Genomic DNA, 20,662 nt, shown 5'->3' with positions numbered 1-20,662 from the left:
CAAAGACTATAAGTCGAGAAATTTAAAATTAATGTACACATACATTTGTGCCAAGTCCATAAAAAATGACCCTGAAACTCTTTGTTGCATAATTTAATTTTGTATGTCATTATCGGACTACTGGTTTAGTAATAAGTTTTTTTTTTAATAACCGTTAAGGTATTGAATAGAAGGATGGATACAAGAGATGAAGGTTAATCCAAGAGTACCTTAAATCCAGGACTCCTAGTAAAAAAGAATAGGTCATCTGACCCTATACAAAATGGGGTTATAAGATTATCCCCTTACACAGTAATCTGAAAATGTACGAAAAAGATACAAAAAGGAACGAAAGAATAAAACAAAAAAGGACCCAGTTCGAGAGGAGTTCAAGTAGAGTGCGTGCTTAGTGCCCGACCCAAAACAAGCTAGCAGATCGGCGAACTCGTTTGACGTCCTCGAGATATGCATCCATAAGATTGGCGTATCCCTGCGAAGATGCTCAATCTCATCATAAATAGGCACATGATACCAAGGGGGAGACACTGTCTTGGAAGCCCAAGAGATAATGTTTCTAGTGTCACCCTCGAGTAAGGTATGATCGGTGGGTTCCCAAATAACCCAGATTCCCTCTAAAGCACCTTCCGCAGGTAGAGCTACCCACTGGCAAGGTCGCCTACCCCATACCTGACGAACTTGGAGTAGGGAGGGCTCTGGGCTCTTTGTTTCAGTGATAGTTAAGATGAAAGGAAAGTTTTTGGAGGACAGGTCCTTGATGGCCTTCCTTTTCGGAGGATGACCCAGGCCTCTGATATTCTAAGAGACTATATTCATGAAGAAGAGGAGTAGAGAAGAGAGGCTATTCTGGGTGAACGCCTCAAAGAGCGGTCTAGTGGGGAGGGATGGGACCCTTCGATAGAGGAGGGACCCTAGTCAGCTAAGGAAGAAAAGAGGTTCAGAAGCCCCCTCTTTCCTTTGAAACTCACCTCCATACGGCTTTGGGGATCGACAAGCATGAAACGGTGCGTCGGTTCTTCAAGGCCATCATACTGGAACCCCATCACGCGGTACATGTCCTTCATTCTTTCCATATCTCGATCAGACCCTTCCCCGTCGACCCCCTTGTGGGCAAAGACCACTGGGGGAAGAGAGAGGGGCGTTGTGGGTCAGCTGCTGAGATAATGAGCCCATCCCCGTCGACCCCCCCATCTAAGGCCCTAGACGAGGGGAGAGAGATGGGCTTCTCTTGTTGAGCATCCTTCTGGTCATCCTTCTGGTCATCCTTCTGCAGTAAAGTTAAGGGGAGGGGGAGAGAAGGGTAAAGATCAGAGGAGAGAGGTGGGAGCACATTAAGGGAGGGGGAGAGAAGTAACCCCGGAAAGAGGAGGATGAAGGAGAGAGAGAGGACAAGGGGGACAGAGGGTGAGGAGAAGGGAGGAGGGGGACAGGAGGCAGGTGGGGTAAGGCCGATAGTGAAAAAGGCCCAAAAGGGGAGGGATGCCAAGAGATGGGGGCAGAGGGGGGGAGGGGAGAGGGATCAGAGGGGGTGAGGACGGCAAGGGGCAAGAAAGGCTAGGAACTGGGAAACCAAAACTGTGGTGGGAAAGGCAAAAGGGCCCAAGACAGTGATGGGAGGGGTGCACCCTTTGATCCTTAACTACATGGGGGATAACACCCGAAGAGGGATAGAAGTCCAGAGAGGGATGATAAAGCTCTAGGTCGCAGTTGGGGGGATAGGAATCCATCGAAGACAAGAACAGAGAGGGGGGAGGATCACAAAGCAGAGGTAGAGGAGGGAGGGGGGAGGAACGCAGATGAAAAAGGGAGGACCGCAGGCAGGCGAAGGGGGAGGTAAAGGAGAAAAGGGCGGAAAGAGAGATGAAGGTGGCCAGCTGCCATCCGAAGGGAGCCACGAGGCACTCTAGAGAGGAGAGGGAAAAGATTAAGAGGCTCGAGGCCAGAGATGGCAGCTCTCAGCGGCAGCAACGGTGGAAAGGAGACAGAGGGAGTAAAAGCCGAGACGACAGGAAGGGCAGGTGCATCAGACCCCAGAGGAGGGAGAACGCTAGATGGCAGCATGGCACGCAGAGAGGAGGTAGGTGACGGCGACGCGTCAGTCAACAAGGGAGAGGGGACACTTAGAACAACAGAGGTGGCATGATAGTCTCCAAAGTAGGCGTGGCAAGAGGCACCGAAAGGACAACTTGGAGGGAACCACAAGTAACCGAAGGGGTAGCAGTGGGGGGACACGTGTGAAAGGTAGGAGAAATGGATGGGCCGGGTACAAGGGAGAGGCCCGACACAATTGACATTGGGTCTCTTTACCAGGTCAACGACTGAAAGAAGGGGAAGCTTCAGTAGACGAGGTTTAGGGGGGCCAGCTTAGGATGCATCGGGTCGGGAGGGGGTGGCGGGGTCTAAAAGTGGGGGAGCTTAGGGTTCAGGTGGCAACCTATGTCTATAGCCAGGTCTGAAGGTCGTCGTCGCCTCTTGCGCAAACGAGCTTTCTTAGCGACCAGGGCCTAGGGAGCTGACTGGGCTACTGAAGCTTCAGCTGGGGCCGCATTATGGAGGAAATGAGGGAAAGGGGGGATGCCGGTGCCCAAGAGATCGAAATGGGGTAGTAGAGGTCACCAACCTCAATCCACAAGACTTTGGGAAGGATATTGAGGTCCAACAATTCCACCAGAACTTGTATTGAACCCAGGGGGAGGGTTTCAATTGAAGTTCAGTGTACCAAGATGCGAGACCCGCATCTAGAAGCGAGATGGCGGAAGGTTTCAGGGGACCACGCATGAAGTGGGATGTGGTTAAAGATAAGCCACACCCTTTGTTTCTTGATTGACCCTTCTGTGGGTGACCAGGCCCAAAGAAAGCACCGTGCTCCGTGGAAGGTGAAAGTGTTGGTACCCTGAAGCGCGAGAAGAGCACTATTAGAAGATGGAAAGGAGAAAAGGATGTCGCCAGTAGAGAGGCGTCTGCAACTGAGGTTTGGCTCCCCCTAGTGTTTTTGCGCGGCCTTTTCAATACCTCTGATGTCTTGGCGAGCGGTCGGAAGCTTCCTATTAATGACGCAAGAAGCTTAGGCTCAGTCTTCTCTACCTCATCAATAGGGACGGAGATGCAAAAGGGGAGGAAGGGAGACCTGTCTGCAAGATAAGGTTTCTTGGGCGGTTGCAGGGGGAGGTTTTTTTGGGAGGGGGTGGTGATCGGCTTTTGGGAGGCTGCGACCTGAGAGTAAGAAGCCTTGAAATGAGAGGGGGTGGTGGAAAGTGGTGAAGCAGCCGTTGACCTGGGTGGCGGAGGAAGGGGCTTGGGGTAAAGATCATGGATGTCATTCCAGCAACTAGGAGGGGGCGTGGGGCGGGGGGTTGAGGGAGATGACGCTGAGGGGGGGAGGAGGGAGGTGACGCTGAGGGGGGGGAGGAGGGAGGTGATGCGGAGGGGGGGGAGGAGGGAGACGACGCAGAGGGGGACAATGCATGTTCAGAAAACTGGTTTAGTAATAAGTTATCCATGGAATGGTAATACTTCATTGCCAAGTAGAATAAATAATCAAAACTAACTATCCATGTGTCTACTTGATGCTTGATGATAAGAGGGCAACAAATCTCTATTGCCAGATGGGTCAAAACTCTAATCCAAACTGCTATGAATCTCGGCTTCATTTTGGGTCGAATCATGATCAAAACTAGTATGAATCTCGATTTGAAATGCCTAGGAATCTTGTCTCCAAAGATGTCAAAATCTTGATTCTATATTGGTCAATTCCAAACAGGTCGGAAACTCGATTCTATCTTTATAGGGATCTCGATTCCATTTTGGTGGAATCTCGATTCGTATAAAGTAAGAATCTATTTTTCCCATGAATCCTCTTGTTCGGACATAGATTCCGAAAACATGACTCTTCTAGCCGACCGTGATTTCGATTCCGATTCCTAAAACAATTTGGATTCAGAATCGTTTAAGGTCACAAGAAGAAGGGCATGCGGAATGGAAAGGTAGAGAAACGCTTGACGATGTGGGGAAGCCCAAAGAAGTCGGCCGAAGCCCAATTTACTGACAAAGAAGGTGGGAAAGCCCAATAATTAGGGCCAAAGCCCAAAGATGGGGGACGAGTCCCAAAGTTGAGTGTAATTTGTGACCAATGGTAGTGGTGTGTGCGAGGAATATAATATCAAAACGTTTTGAGAGCTTTTAGTTCATGTATTGACAAGCCCACTTTACAAATACTGTTACATACATTTAAACATATTTACCATACTAAACATCAAGAAAACAAAACAAAGGTGTTGCCCATTAACTTGTTGCCATCACATTCTAACAGTGTAAAAATAAAATACAAAACAAAACTAGTTACTGGGATTGCCTAAGAAGGTGGTCGCTGCAGCTCGAGAGCCTAGATCGTGTGCTTTGGAATCAGGAACCTCAATTCCAAACTTTTTTGAATTTAGGGATCTCAATCCGCAAAATCGGAGATCTAGATCTCTGGTTAATGGGATCCAAATCCTTCTCATCCAAATCATGGTTCCGCGAGTAAGTGGAATAGTCCACCAATGTGAAATCGAGTTTCTTTTATGTTGTTACTGAAGATCACCAACATATTTCTAATTCGTTTATAGTGGGCCATGGATCACCAACCTATTTGAGTTGTTTTGTCTGGATGACTAGCATTTTCATCAAACACTAGAGCTTCTTTCAGGCCTTAGGATTGGAATTTGAATCCTCATTTTGGGTTTCAGTTTCATTTCTCACTTATGGAATAACTACATTGGTAAGAAAAAAATTTAAAAATACTTTACAAATAGGATTCTTTGTATGTAATGATCCTTTCGTTTTTTAGTTCAGAAAAACCATTAATCATATTGTCCAATAGACTTCATTCCTGAGCTAGAGTACTCTAGTTAAGTGATCTCGGGGAGCCTCAATCTTAGCTGGATGGATCTCGATTACTCTAGCTAAGTCCTCTCGAGGAGCCTCCATCTTAGCCGGACGGATCTCGATTCCATATACTTTATCAGTTGATCCTGAACAAATTTGGATCACGCTCCCTTCATATTATGATCATGACCCTTTGAATCACGGTGTAAGGATCTTGATCCTTATCCCACGGATCATCATGCATCTCTTGATACCGCAGTTCAGATCTTGATCTAGAATCTGACCTTGATTCTGATCCCAGTAACCATGAACAAAACTAAATCAAACAAAATGCACACAGTGAGAGTTGCGTAGGATCACCTCCTAAGACTTAATACACCTCACACAGGATCTATCATTGATGATGGACACACCACAACAGATCTCCTATCATGGATGGTGCGCCATGACTTTGGCAAAAGTTTTTTTTATTGAACTCCAAATTGAGGAACCTCCAAGCATCTCAAGAACCTCGTGTGATGTACCTCTTAGAGTTTCTCCTATTCTCTAGGGTTTCTCTCAGTCTTCTATTGTTTCTCATACTTGTGCAGCCCTTGAAGATCTTTTTCTTGTCTTGTGCACCTTTAGAGATCCTCTGATCCTATTCCCACTTGCAGCAGTCCATGAGAATCCTCTTTCTCTGGTCTTTAGCCCATAAGAACGGCTTTCTGTTCTAGGCACACACAATAACCTGTAGAGAACCTATTTGTTTTTGCATACCTGGTGCAACATACAGGGAATATCTTTCTCTGCATGAACATGCAGCAGTTGTAGAGAGTCCTCTCTCTTTTTCATACTTGGATGGCCCTTTGAGAAAGCCACCTTGTCTTCTTTTTGATGTGAATAATGTGGAGACCATCTTTCACAGTAATGGATGCCTTGGGATAGTCCTTCTTTGCCTCATGCAAGCCCATGAAGAACTTCTTCTTCTCTTCCATGCTGATGCCCTCTCTTTCTCAGTCTCCATCACAATTATTATTGTAATGAAAAATCTTTTCTTCATCCTTTGGTGCCTTGAGATTTCCCCTTCAACTTGCTTTCCCTAGCGACTATCTCGTCTGTGACTGTTAGCTCTCAAAGAAACTTCTTCTCTTGCATGTGCCAAATTTGGAGATCTTTTTGTCTTTCTTCTCTTGGCATAAAACTATTCGCAATATGATACCTTGTATTTCTATTGTAATGTGGCATAGTTGTAATATTAAATCTCCATGTATTGTATTCACTGGAATATCTTATGTACATCAAGGTTATAAAAGTTAATTGTTCTTAATCTTCATGTATACATACATACATACATACATACATACATACATACATATAATGGGTCAACACATGAGTGTGGTTGAACAATTATGGGTCATTTGGGACCTGGTATTTGCAAAACTTGGTTATGCATCAAATCTTGGGTATAAAGATTCTAGTATTTGTAAGACATGGTTCTAAATGTAAAACTAGGTTTTGACATCTTGCTTATTAACCAGTTTAGCTATTCATTTGATAATTTGATGATTACATAATAGTATTTCTCCAATTAAAATGATTTGTTGGAAATGATTCGTTGGAAATAAGCTATCTATAATATGAGAAACAAATTAGACGATTTAGATCTTATTTTGTAGGGCCCAATTTTGATTTCTGTCCCCACCCCCCTCCTCTCTCTCTATCGAATAAAATTATGTTTTAAATATGCAATTATTAAGTAATAATATTAAAGTATAAGTATTAATATTATTATTACTATTACGATTATTATAGTATAATATTATTATATTATAATAACACATTATAATATAATAACACTAATATCAATGATGTTGATAATATTTCATAAAAATGATGATGATAGTGATAATGATAATAATAATAACAATAGTAATAATAATACTAATACTAATAATACATATAATAATATCAATACTAATATCACAATTATAATAATTGTATAATAATGTAATATCATTTTATTAGTGTTAATATAATATTTATAAATATTATAATAAAAATACACAATATTTTAGGATTAAATATAATACAATATTAGTATATTAAGATGGTAACGTAATGTTATACTACCATATTATAATATATTAATACTTATATTAATGATATTGATGATGTTCCATATCAACATCAAGAAAGGATATTATTCGGAATGTATACATCTTAGGGAACTTGGGGGTAGTTCCAATAGGCGATACGATGAGGGGCAAGTAGACTTAGGTGGTTTGGCCATGTGCAGCGTCAATCTAGAACAACATCAGTTACGAGGAGCGATTTGATTCAAGTGGAAAGGGTCTGAAAGGGCAAGGGGAAGGCCTAAAAAGATATCGAGGAAAGTAATGAGAAGGGATACGACTTATAGTCTGAGGGCATTACTCTAGCTAGTGTGGAATGACAAACCAAGATTCGTGTAGCGGACCCAGATAGTTGGGATAAGTCTCAGATGATGATGATGATGATATTTCATTATAAATATTTAAAAATAATAATAATAAATATTGGATATGGATATTATAACTACAGATAATATCATTATTATGAGGATTGAGAAAGGAAAAGGGAAAGACGCATATGCGCTAATACAAAAGCTAGTTTTCCCAAGAGCTTGCATTTGCTCATTCCATGTTTCACATTAGAATGAGCATATGCAGGATTTGGCTTTATGAGGTTACACATAACCTGGATCTGGGTGCTGAATATGCATCAAAATATCTTACTGTGTTTTGTATCTTGGATAAGAAAAAGTAAATTTTGCATGCAATAGGACCTAAACGATCCCCCATTAGACTGTCCATCACAACATCTCACTTTATTGTCTTTATCATTTTGGTAACATTTTCACATGCTATTGAAAGAGAGGATTTAGATCTCACGGTTGACCCATTCCTACTCCTAGAAAGCACTTTGCAAATCCCATTGCTTCATCCTTTTTCTCTCCTCTCCATTGTTCTCTCCCTCATCCTTTGCCCATAAATATTTCTTATCCACACCTTTCTGTCGTTAGACCTTAACTCTCTAAAACATTTAGGGCTCCTAAAATCGAAACCCCTATGCTAAATCTAAGCCTCTTTACCTTTTAGTCCCATAAATCATCTCCATATATGCGTTCCTGGGGAACATAATTGCTCAAAACCCTAGAAATGTCCTTCTCCCTTGCGATTGCTTTAACCATTATTTCCAGAAAAAGGGGGTCCTCCTTTCATTCATCTTCATTATCCATCCTCATACCCAAAAAAATGAGAGAGGTCCCCAAATGTTGGGTATTTGTCCCTATGGTTGTGAGCACCGTCTATACAATTCATATGTTAGGTATTTAGATCCCCAAATGTTAGGGATTGTGGTCCCAACCTTTTGGAATCTTGCTTCAAACTTTGAAGAGTATGTATAGTCTTAGGACTATATATACTCGTTTAAGTAGAGATCTTTTTATTTATAGCCACTAAGCGATGCAATTATATTTAAAGTAATGACAGAAGGAACTTGAATGGCAAGTTTAGTAGTTGACACAATAGTTTGTGAGCCTCAATAATGTACAAGACGATGATCTTTTAGCCCAAGAGGATCTCGAGTACAAGCTTTTTCACTTTTGTGCTCCTCATGGAGAGTTGAGTGATGTGGACAATGACAAAAGACCTAGACGTGGGGAGTATCACTCTAGGGTTTTTGATTTGAAGGATAAGATTCTTGATTTTGACACAGATTGCATCGAAAATCAGCAAGTTGTATATCGGCATTTACCACCAATCTTCGATACATACTCTGATAAACAACAGGATCATTTAGGGGATCCGATCTATGATAAGGATCGAGATGATGATAAAGAGATTTTGGACAAAAGTGAGGAATATGGAGAGAAGGTAGCAGGATGACTGCTCCAAATCATCGCCTTTGAAGATCTCATTAATATTGAAGAGGTAGAGAGCATTCAAAAAATTTAAGGTATTGGAATTAGAGTAACACATATGAGATATGGTCAACTCATAAAGAGCAAATTATGGCCCTGATTTAGAAAGTAATGATGCTATAAAAACCTCTAAATACCTGAAAATTAGGTTTGAAGTTTCTACATGATTTTCAACAGGAGCTCAAGGATAGCCGTATGTGATAAATTTGAACTGATTCCTCAATATGTATATCATGACTAGTTTCCTGAGGAAATTTTTTTATCATGAATAATCTGAGCCAACAAAAAATAAAGAAGGTTGAAGAAGGTGGTTTTGATGTTGAATTCATCTTAGCATACACTTTAAAACTCAATGACGAGTTTTCTCTATCCAAAAGAGAATGATGGAGGGCAAAATTATTCTTTTTATTTTTAATTTTTATTCAATTTCAGAGAATGTAGATTGTAGTTTTAGGATTTATTTTTTAGGGTTTTTTAGTTTTTTAGGGATTCTAGGTTTTTATATTTTTTGGACATTGTTTATACTAGGAATTTCAAATGATAATTATAAAGAGGTGTGTGGGGGCCTAAAAGAAGGCAGTTATGTGATTTTCTAGAATTGAGAAAAAATAAAAGCTCTAGCTTTTGCAACCCTAGCTTGGGTGTGGAATTGTGCTTGTGTTTGACTTTATTTCTTACTGATTTTACTGTTTTATTAAATTTTTCTGCATCATTGTCATGGCTGTTACAACCCATTATGTATGACTATTGCATGGCTATTATAGCCCATTATGCAAGACTGTTGCATGACTATTATAACCTATTATGTATGCCTGTTATTATCACTAGAATGTGAAAAGTGTAGGGAGCAGAGAAAATGCACGTTCTCATCTAGACATTCATTTTTGGGTCTATGTTTCTGACATTCATATCAAAGTCGGATGCTTTCAGTGTAGGATGAGTCATTATCTGACCTTCAAGTAAAATAAACTATAGTAATTTCATTAAATGGTATAAATGTGCCCCAAGTCCAACTCTTACACACTCATGGAGGCATTCTCAATTGCCACTTACTGAAATAGAAACACTCTCTCTTCTGGTGATTTCAGGGTCATCTGTGGTGCAAAGATATCAGTATGACGAATCCTCTTTCTTCTTTTGGTGATCTTGACTGTTTGACTCACTTTCCCACTTGCAGTTGAATGAGGGGTGGCCGCATAACAGATAGTATCAGACTTAGAGCATAAATGTTGAGAATGTGCATGAATTTTCATAAAGTCATAGATAGCCCTGAAATGGTTTAATTCACAGTACATTTTTAGGTATAATGACTGAAATATTCTTATGATTATATAATAAGACAATGTGTCCTCGGACAATTAAAATAAGAAAACATTAGAGGCAACATAGGTACGGAAAATTACAAATACATGATTACCGTTCAAACTGATGTGAATGTCTGTTAAGAATAGGTTTGTCCTCTGTAACATGATGTCCCTATTGGGCAATAGCTTTAGTAAAAATGTTAGCTGTCTGCTTTGCAGATGAAACATCCTGAGATGGGGAGTATCATCCCCATAATTATTATAAATCTAATACAAGTTACATTAAGGTTCATATGCATATGCCCAATAATCATCTGGATGTACATAGCATCCAAGATAGAAGTAGTACTGGATAAAAGCACCCAATCGAGAGTTTGATGAACAATTAGTGTAGAAAGCAATGAATGGCTAAAATATAAGGTCATTGGGGGCTTTCCAATACCAGCTTTTGGATTTGAGAAATCACAAGATATCCATATCCTAATGTGGTGAAATTGGACCCTTGAATGTCGACCGGGCTAGGATTCAGGCTCTTGCTGAAGGTTCACTGTAGATAATTCCTAACATGGCATCCTCTGGGATACGGCAAGCTTGACTACACATTTCATAATTTTGCATATGTTAATTTTTATCTCCATTTATGGGACAATTGTAAGATGCATTGTTTTCAAGACATGGTTTCTAACATTACATGACTATCAATGATCCTGCCTTTGCAGCTATGGATCATGGTACTCCATGCTATGACTATGGCCATTTGCAGTATGGAAGCTTGCAATTTCATTTGAGACGATCTCATTCTAAAAAATGATTTGGAATATTTTTTAATATTTTAGAGGAAAAATGATTAAGAATATTTTTCTATTCCTTTATTTTTTTTGGGGTAGGTCGGCATATCATCATCATCATCATTTGACAATTTCACAAATTTCGTTATGTGCAGTGACTTTTGGATGAACAAATTGCTCGGATCTGACTTTTTGTCATTGTACTCTTGCATTGTGCATATATTTTGCAACTTTTTTTTCTTGCTCTTTAGGGGTTTTCATGTATTTCTAGATATCTTCGCCAGCCATGTTTTGCTATTTATATCTTGGTTCATGTAACATCGTATAATGTCTGGTCAACTGAAGACTTGAGAAAGTGCTCCATTGCAGCTCCTGACCATGACATTGACCCCTCTCTTATGTATCCTCCACATTCTTGTATCAACTGTTTGCTTTGCTTCTTTGAAGATATGGATGGTATCTAGTTCGTCCTTGTCACAAGATTAGAATAGTTATGAAGGGGCATAAACATTGGAAGGCCCTGGTGCTTGACTGTTAACTCTATTGAACTCCAGGAGTTAACAGGATGGATGTGGGCATTTAAGAATTAAAATGATTTTGGTCGGTTTGTCATTTGACTTACTGTTGTAAACTTGTTCTGGATTAATACAATGGTTTGTTAGTTTATCATTGGATCTCTTCTCTTCTTTTCTTTAAAATATTGAATTGGCACTCTATCCTGGCTTTATAACTATGAAGACGGTGATGTTATTAAAGCTCTCTCTCTCTCTCTCTCTCTCTCTCTCTCTCTCTCTCTCTCTCTCTCTCTCTCTCTCTCTCTCTCTCGCTGCTCTTTTGTTATAACTTTCTGACTTTTGAGGAGTCCTCTCTTATCTTCAAGTCCTATGTGTCTGAGGCTCATCATGTTTGTTTTGGTGATGGTAACCGTGACTAACCTTTTTTGGTCTCAATCTTGTTTTAGCCTGTGGTGAACTCAGCTCCATAGCCAATAACCATGCCACCCATATCTCTATCCATCCGGTCAAACTCAATCTGAAAGTGGAGCTTTTCCCTTTATGACAGCCCTGCACTTGTGAATCTTAAGCATTATTTTGCATTGCGCATGCTACGTGGCTTGTAGATCTTCAATTCGTCCCTTGAATTATATATAAATCCAACAATGCATAGTATAATCATGTGAATGTGTGGAAGTGCAAGTGCAAGTGGGGTCTCTTATTTGCTCATTGGAATGTCTTGATGTGAAGGGCACTAAGGGGAGACTCCATTCATTTGCCTCCAAGTCAATTATGTAACCTGCTTTTCCTTTTATGTTTCTTGAACTTAAGATTTATCCATGGCTGTTGGCGCGGGGTGTTTTAGGGAAGATTACTGAAGCATCAGTAAAATCTCTGGAAATTTCTAAGAAAGCCCCGCAAAAGCATATAAAATGTGATCGATAAGTGCCAAAGTTTCAAGTAATGACCATTGTGCCCTTCAAGTAGCAGATTTCTTTTGCCCTTAAGCAGAATCATGCTGGCCCACTGCCACAATTGGTAGACAATATATATATATATATATATATATAGAGAGAGAGAGAGAGAGAGAGAGAGAGAGAGAGAGAGAGGTGGTGATGTGAGTGACTGGAGCACTTCTTGGGGCACTTGTGTCTTTTTCCTTTGTCAAGACAAAAGGTGGGAAAGGTTGCATTGAAGCCGTGTTTGGATTAGGAAGTGCATGATTTTTAATACTTTTTTAGGTGGTTTGTTGGTTTATCTTTTTGCTGCCCTTCTTATATTGAATTGCCCTCTAGTGGAAGGGTGGGTGGTCGGAGTCCTCTTTCGCCTTGTTATAATATATATTTTGGCTAATGGAAGTGATTGGGATTTCCATTCAAGGGCAAAAGGGTGTAAATTATTCAGTAAGATGCAATAAGCTATGATCGTGGTTCGACTTAAAATTGAATTTCTGTGAGAAAATCCTAAAAGCCTAGGTAAGCTTTGTTTTTTTATTTTTCGTATTGTTTCTTTTATACTAATGTATTTTTTAAAGGTTTAAATTTTATTTATTTTTGCAATTCATGTCCGTAGTGGTCAAGGTTGTATTTATGAAAAATTTTAGTTCCAAAATCTATATGCAATATAGATTTTTGGAAACAGGACTGCATCACGTTTAAACTTTTTCCTGTGATGAATTTTTCTTTTCTTCTGAATCTTTTTGAACTTATCTGTTAGAGCTGTACCCTCTTTTATTTTATTTTTTATTTTTTATTTTATTTTATTTGTAACGAAGCTGTGCTTCTAATTCTGTGGATTTGACTTGTTAAAGTAAAATCTACGATGCAATGTTAATGTTTAAAAAAGAAAAACTACGATGAAATGTGGAGGTGATGGCGTTCGTTATAAATCGAACAAAAGTAGGGTTTGAAAATATGGTATTACTACCGTCGTATGGCCACATTTCTGTCCAGCCCTAGCCTTGATAGAAACGGGTTGGGCCGGGCCGGGCTGGCAGCGGCTGTAGCCCTCATGCGACCTAGGCCCTACTTTTTCAAAGAGCTGCTCCGCCCTAAGAATTGGATACTCACCCGGAATCATGCTAATAATATGCTCTCTTAATGGAAAAACCAGTGTGGGGCGGCTTGGTGAAAAGTAGAGTTCCTTTTTCCAACTTGCCTTCTCGGGTTTTTGCATTATAAAATTAGAAAGGAATTAATGATTTTACCAGGAGCCATGAGTCTAAAATATTTAGGAAAAAGAACTAAAAAACTGAGCATATTTGGGCAAATGAGACATATTACATACAATATGATTTTATGGGGGCCGTTTGAATACTTGGGCAAATGATATTTACGAGGGGCCGTTTATAGATATTTTCATAGATACAAACGGCCCTTAAATGTATGACATAAAGGGGCGGATGCCTCAACATAAGGTTCCCCTATTCTCATAGTTAATATTTCAGATAAAAATAAATAAAAATAAAAAGATGTTGTTTTTTATATTCTTTTTGAACGGTTTATTGAAGGGAATTGACAAGCAAGAACCAACTTGTAATCTCAGCATATACCAAGTGTAGAGAGAGACATGAACTGTGGGACTGCAGTAGAGAGAGAACTATACTTGAACAGTGGGAGATCTTACTAATACAGTAGCACCGGTGATCCGCACCGTCCAACACACAAAAAAGCTATTGATTGGAAAACAAAAATCCGCACATTGAACGGTCCAAGTTCACTTTACTAAAGTAACCACTGGAGCATGGAACCTTGAAGTGGCACATCACTGTGATGCGTCAAAAGATTTTCTTTTTCCTTTTGTGTGTTTATTTATTGTTTGTTTCATTGTGATTGTATCTTTTATGTGTAAATGCGCCTTCACTTTCAATGGCTGGCACTTACCCTCCAAGCCAAAAAGAATATACCGGATGGAACACGTAGAAGTATATTTTTCTTAGAAAAAGTTTCTATAGGGTTGTAACGTAGAATTATAATGCATCTCAAATATTTGTTTTGATGTTAAAAAACCCATCATCACGACATCAAGATGTATGAGTATACAAAGGAAAAAATATTTTCAGTCCCAAAAATAGTATATCTATGATACATTATCTGAACCGTTTATTTTTAAGATTTTCATGTGTTTATAGATCTATTGGATTTGAACAACTTTTAGAGTTTTAAAATCTTATAATTAGATATGAAAATGGATTCTCTTGCGATCCTATTAACTTTTTACACTAAAAATATATGTATTATAAAATTTGGAGGTACACCTTAATTTGATTGTTTAAAATTACAACCTTGTACAAACCACACCTTTTTTCTTATTACGGTGTCAACCAACAATATAATTGTTTAAAAGGTGCTTAACTTCAAGCAATCAGAGCAAGGTGTCACCTCTAACTCTTACTAAAGAAATACAATTCTAGGGTCATAAATCTTTATGACAGCTTAAATTGTTTTTTCATCTCTAATCATGAAATTTAAAGCTTCAAAAATAATATAAATAGACCATATCTACAAACACCTTAAAAAGTTTTGAGAATAGATGATCTACACAATGTTTTACGTGGATCGTTATTATTACACACTGTTTTTTTTCCCCTCATTTCTATACATCTCGATGTCAATCAATTGTAGAGATTTTCAATGTCGGACACTTTGGGGTGGATTTATGAGTTGCCCTGCAGTTTAAAGTTGACACGTTATATAAACTTTTTCCTTGTTTAAAATAACAAAAAGACCATCTTATGTGTATATAAAACCCATTTGTTTTCTCGTATTAAATAAAGGAGAACCAGGAGTTGGAACTTTGTGAAAGAGACTCAAAATTGGGCCTTGAGTTCTCTTCACTCTTTTCTAACAGCGGAACTTGTACCCAGTGTTTAAAAAATTGATCTGCATCGTAACCGGCCGATACAGATTGGGAATTGGTGGAGGTGATCTGGATCTAAAAAATATCAGGAATAGGCTGCTTCCCCTCATGAACCAGTTGGTTCCAGCCTGTGCATACCGGTTCTTTTACAAAATCTGCTCGGAAACGGTTGAGTTGATTAGGATCTCCTAAAAATATTGGGAATAGGCTGGTTCCCCCCATGCATTAGTCGGTTCAAGCCAATACATACTGTTTCTCTAACAAAACCGGGCTGTTAGAGAACCATATGAACCGATTCTACATTTTTTTAAAAATTATTATTATTATTATTTTATTAATGAATCGACCAGTTTTGGTCAGTTTATGTCTTTTTTTTGGCGGGTTCTCTGATAGATTTGGTCAGTTCTTCAATGATCAAACCAAAACCAGCTTGACGTAATTTTTAAATTTTTTTACAATTTTGTTTTTTCAGATCGTGATCCGAATGGCCGGATCTGAAATCCAAAGGGACGATCATGCTCATCAAGTCCTTTTTAAAAACGTTCAGAGTTGTACCCATAATCCATTTGATAATTAAAATTATTATTTCTTGTTAACCTTTAAAAAAAGGGCAAGTATACAGTGAGAACAAGGAGATCACAATTAATCTTGACCATTGAATGTGAAATTGGGTGGTTGCATTTATTTCATTGACCAAGCTAAAAGTTCAAAACAATTTTTTTTAAACTTTGTGGCACATCCAAGCTATCAAATTTCATATCGGATGGTTATAGATAATTGTGACCTCCCTACACCAAAGGTAAATGGTTTCATTACATACCGTCCCTTAAAACAAAAACACCATTTTATTGGGTCATCATTTTCCCGTGGAAAAATGATGTATAACATGACTCCAATAGATTGTGAAAAACCCCACCCTAGCATATATAGAGCCACAATGAAAAAAAAAAAGAGAGAATTAAAATTTAGGTGGCTCATCACGAATGTCACGATGCTCATGGTTGAGGATGACCAATGGTTTTAGTATAGCAACTCTAAAAGTTACACAACTCTCTTTTGAGAAATATTTCTCAAAGGCAACATGGTGAGGTTTGTATAAGGTTGCATCCTTATATTGTAGAGGTCAGGTGCACTTATAAAATTTACTTAGAGATATTGTTTCGGTGTCGAAAATCGTAGGATGGCTTCAAAATCTCTTTTTACTTTCAGTTAGAAAAATCAAAATTTAAAAAATGGTACAAATCAAGCAGATTGATAAACACTTGAAAATCTTGAAAACAGACGGTCCAGATGACCTTTTACTAGATGTACTATTTTTTGAGCTTGAAATTCTTTTTTTCTTCATGTCCATTCATCTCAAGGTCTAGATGATCAGTTGGAGGGTTCTCCTATGTGGAAACACTCTCCATTGTAGGATTTTTGAGTTGCACCTTTCCTCAATAGTATAAGGTTGCAACCTTATACAAACTTTTTCCAAGGCCAAAACATATAAGAACCATACAAAATGTCTTAAAATTAAATTAATATTATATTACATAAAGGGAAAGCATTCTATATTTCCCCTATTTTGTAGAAATTACATGCTTTTCTCCGAACTAGGTGTTCAATTTAGATCAAACGAGTCACTAACTGTTTGACCTAGATCATATGCCTCAGATTATTTTATTTTAAATCTTTCTTTCTACTAATCATATAAATATAAAATTTGGTACGTACAATCATTTCAATGGGTTGCACCAAAAAAAAAATTTTAAAAATATTTTTAATAATATAAAATAACCAAAGTATCACCGCCCAAATTTTTTGTCATATGGGGCTCCCTCTATTAGCCACCATTAGGGGCCATGATGCTGCCAATTAGGGCCCTAGGGCAGGAGGCCAAATGTCATCATAACATGGATGTTATGTTATAATGTAGAGAGGCATGTTGGAAAATTTGTCAAAATATACATGAAAGTTAGCACTATTTAGCATTTTGTTCTAAGCGTGAATTGATAAATTTCAACACCCATTTTGACGTGTCATTGACGAGCCATTTGAAATTTGATCGAAAGAATGATGGGTACTTGAAATTAAATTAAAAATATGGGTGAGATGTTAAATAGTTGAAATCTCAAGTGTAGTTTGATTAGTTTCCCTACAACTTTTCAACGTGTACATGTCCATAGATGGTACAAACGTGTCTTTTGCAAAAGTCTGCTGTCAGTCCTGTGCCATCCATTATATTAACGGATGGTGATAAACCAATGGACTATAATTTTCTATAATCCGTTATATTATAGTTTCAGTAGTATATGTTTATTTAGATATGAAAATGTTTTGTTGAGCTTGCCACACTACGATTTAGGTGAGTCAACTCAGCCTTGAATTTCCATTTATTTGATTGAAATCGGACTTCCCCTTCCCTAGTGGAGGATGTGATAGTCAAAATCACCACCCCATAAAAATCCTCTCGTTAAGATTTGAATAAATTTAATAAAACTTTTTTGTTTGTTGGGAGATTCCTAACATACATATTGCGATCATTATGTGAGAAATATATACACGCATATATATGATGAGAGAGAGAACCTTGTCCTATTTGGGGTCACTGTATGAAAAATGTGGTTTCCTCTAGAGAGGATGGCAGGGGCCTCCTGCATAAAGAATTTAGGCATTCATAGAGAGACAAGACTCCATATGAATAAATATGAAACTCCAGGAGAGAGAAACGTTGAGACGATGCCTCGTGTAGAATGAGAGATTGATTTATTACAGAGAAGAGATTTTCATTTAGATTTTGGGTAGTATCTTTTTTTTAGTGAGTTACAATCTTAAGTGAGTTACAATTTTAAAAGTTCTCAATATTTTCCTCCTGGATATTGGTTTAGCAGTAGAATAGAGATGAATGATATTGATGGGCATGGCTAGTTTGAAAGGGTTGCTTAACCGAGCTTCGCTAGGGTTTTATAGCTAAGTTCCAAAAATTTGTAATGTAACTCATTAGTATAGTGGATTTATGCTTTGTTTCTCATTCTCATATTATATAGTTCATGCATGCTAATTTTTCAAGACAATTTAGTACTCGATCCTAATGGGATCTTGTTATATGAGTTCCTGTTCGGCATTTAAAAGGGTTCTTTGAAACCTAAACATTCCCTTCAGCCATAAAGCTCTACACCTCTGCTAGATAAAAAAGAGGGGGAAGGAGCCCTGGCCCCTCTTTAGCCACAATGTTAACCGGGCATATGTTGTAGAGCTACTGCACAGTCTTAGACCTAGACCGGCAGCCAGCCCACCGGTTTCTCAAAACATTATTGTAGAGTCTAATGTATGAGCCTGATTCACCTAAATGGTGCTGTGGATGGGGTTTGGATCGATCCTGCTATACTGATCTCTTGTTCACAAGGCGATTGAGCTTGGCTCACGTAAACCATGGTCCTAAGACGATTGAGCCTTGTTCATGTAAACCATGGGGAGCCCACTTGTACATCCACCTTTATTTCTTTAATAAAACGGCTTCTTTTCAACAAAGAGATAAAATCACATGAACCATTCTCCCTCACAAGCATATTCCATATACCCTATTTCTATTCCTTCTTTTATTTGTCCAAAAAGATGGAAACTTCACGTAATGGCTTGAACAGCAACAACAGGGACCCCATTAGGTTGTTTAGCCACAAGATTTGATGCTCCTGTGGGAGCATATACTGTCCATTTATTTTATCAGATAAAACTAAATTGTGGATTTTAAATTTTGGGGATGTAACCCCTTCAACCTATAGCATATGCACCACCCACGGGAACATGGCACATGTGCTTGTTTTATTAGAGCAGCTACAATGCCCTTGTGCTTGTTGGAAGATAGAGTAACAGCTTAGGGTTTAAAAGAGGTGGGGTGGCGCACACACAATATTACTTTGTTTCTTTTGACAAGTTTACTTCTATTTCATTAATGGATAAAAGAAGTTACATTATGTACAGAAGAGCAAAAAAAAAAACTCAAAAGAGGACATCAGTTATCACTAAGTTATACTCAACTCTTTTGTTTGCTGGGTACATTAGCCTCTTTATTTCCCTATAAACATGCTGCAAAATAATCAGCATCTTATTACTTATATCCATGATATTACTTTTTTTCACACGAATGAAGCGTGCCTTGGTAACCTGTGTGATTGAGATTATATTCTCTTTTATTTTTTAATCAAAAACACAAAAACAAAGAGGAGGAGAGACTTTACTTTTGCGTTATGATTGTGAAAAGGAAAATTGCTTCATGCGGGCAGGACTGCATTTCTACATATACGGTACAGAAGTATAAAGCATCCACCTTAAAGGATGCAAATATGTGGTCCATCTAAAAACAATTGAAGCTAACGGTCTAAATGTTTTTTTAATAGAATTATTTTTTAAATTTTTAATTTTTAATTTTTAATTTTTAGTTTTTCATATTCATGGTCTCCATGTTAAAGATTATATATCCTGAAAAATTAAATAAAAAAATTCATCTAAAAAATAAATTTATTAAGAGGCATGCATTTCTACATGTGCCGCATGCTAACCGCGTCCTTGTGAGAATTCATTATCTAAAAACTGAAGCAAAGGGAGAAAACAATTAGCTTGTTGGGTATCACCATCACAGAAGTTTGTTTTAGAATTGATAGTTCATCTATTCTAACTTCTAATCCACCAAGCACCAACATCAGCTTCTGTCTCTATTCTTATGTTGACTTTTCCTCCTCAGTGGTTTTGGTAATTGATTGGTCTTATTAGTTAGACACACAAACAAAAAAAAAACAAAAAAAAAAAGACCAATTTTGGTTTCTTTTATTAATGTTCATTAGAGATATTCTTGGACCTAACCATCCAACAATGGCCAAAAGAGTCCATGCCTATTTCATGCACAATTTCCACAAATATTGAAAACAAATCCTAGATGAATACTTGTTTACAGTCTCCATTTTTGTAGATATAGCAATTTTTTTTGTTTCAGTCGTGAACTGGGGATTCAAATCCCTATCGTTGACCTTATCTTATCTTCTTCTTCTTTTCTCTATTTTTTTTTTTTTAATTTAATTTAATTTTATTTTATAAAAGGCAAATGGCCATGGTAATACCATGGTTGTATTTTTTTTTTGGTGAGTAGGGCTGTTCATGCTCTTATTCATATTGTACCAAAGTTGCAATGGCCAAAAATGGGGGATAGCATGCTCTGATGGGATTACAATGTAGAGTTACTCTAGATCAGGATTTAAAAAACAAATCGGTGACTAAGATCGGACATCCCAAAATCAGTCCAGATCGGTGAATCGGCAGTCTGGATCGCCATTTTACTGTACAGAAAAAATAGTGAATCAATGGAAAAATACATACAAAAACGTGAACCACCCAAAAACCGATCCGGATTAATGAATCGACGTTTTTACTGTAAAAAAA

The 20,662-nt window shown here is 38.2% G+C and overlaps 1 long non-coding RNA gene across 3 annotated transcripts in view; it reads left to right on the top strand.

Annotated features, from left to right (window-relative positions):
* LOC110007525 (uncharacterized) overlaps positions 1-11,564 on the top strand; it is a 37,535-nt gene extending 25,971 nt beyond the window's left edge. For 2 of the 3 annotated variants that reach the window (XR_016052192.1, XR_016052183.1), the window contains 2 exons: positions 9,892-9,916; positions 11,051-11,564. This is a non-coding gene — a long non-coding RNA (uncharacterized LOC110007525). The remainder of the gene's footprint in view (positions 1-9,891; positions 9,917-11,050) is intronic. The other variant, XR_016052186.1, reaches the window with a different exon arrangement.
* Positions 11,565-20,662: the final 9,098 nt, after the last annotated feature.

Source organism: Amborella trichopoda, chromosome 1 (assembly GCF_054954075.1).
Source record: "Amborella trichopoda isolate Santa Cruz 75 chromosome 1, AtrichopodaSantaCruz75HAP2 v2.0, whole genome shotgun sequence".
Classification (NCBI taxonomy): Eukaryota; Viridiplantae; Streptophyta; class Magnoliopsida; order Amborellales; family Amborellaceae; genus Amborella; species Amborella trichopoda.
The sequence above is the reverse complement of the archived record's forward strand: the minus strand, read 5'-3'. Positions and strand labels throughout refer to the sequence as shown.